Source organism: Pterocles gutturalis, unplaced genomic scaffold (genome assembly GCF_000699245.1).
Source record: "Pterocles gutturalis isolate BGI_N339 unplaced genomic scaffold, ASM69924v1 scaffold11818, whole genome shotgun sequence".
Lineage (NCBI taxonomy): Eukaryota > Metazoa > Chordata > Aves > Pterocliformes > Pteroclidae > Pterocles > Pterocles gutturalis.
The window spans coordinates 2,523-3,358 of record NW_010120579.1 but is presented as its reverse complement, the minus strand read 5'-3'; positions in this window follow the sequence as shown (position 1 = coordinate 3,358).

Here is an 836-nt window from a genome sequence, read left to right as displayed (position 1 = left end):
TGAGGCTAACATCTACAGTGCAGTATTTGCAGGCGAACACCTTCTTTGTGTGTAATATAGTCCTGGGTTCAGCTGAGGCAGAGTTAAGTTTCTTCATAAAAAGAGACTAGTAAGCTAGTAAGAGACTGTGTTTTGGCTTAGGGACATGGTTTAGTGAGTTAGGTGGTGTTGGGTTGACGGTTGGACTTGATAATCCTTGAGGTCTTTTCCAACCTTAATGATCCTATGATTCTATGATTGTATGAGAAGAAACCTAGTAACATACTGATGTTTATAGCTGTTGTAAGGACAGTCAAGGTCAAGTTTTCAGCTTCTCTGCTGTGCCAGTGTCTGTGGGCACAGGGGATGCTGGGAGGGAGCACAGCCCCTGTGACTAGCCCAGGATTTGACCTCAGGTTTAGGATTGAGACCCAAAGTGGCCAAGGGTATATTCCATATAATGCATGTCATGCCCACTCTATAGGTGAGGGGTCTCCAGAATCTTGCCCCTTCTTCCTCCAGGTCAGCTCTCTTTCCAGGTTGGTTCTCTCAGGGTGGTCCCTCTCCCAGGGTCATCTACCTCCCTCAGTCAGCTCTTCGTCTGGGATGCTCGGGGTCTTATCTCCATTCCTGTGGTTTCAGGACTCTCCCTGCTCTGGGATCATTAGCTGGGAACGTGCTGAGCCTTGGTCATTGAGTGGTATCATGCGTATCACTCATTTGTGTATTTGTATATATTATTATTTTCAATTTTATTGTAGTTTAGTTATTAAATTGTTCTTATCCTAACCCACAAGTCCTTTTTTTCCCTTCACCCCTTTAATTCTCTCCCCCATCCCGGAGGGGTGGGGGGGGAA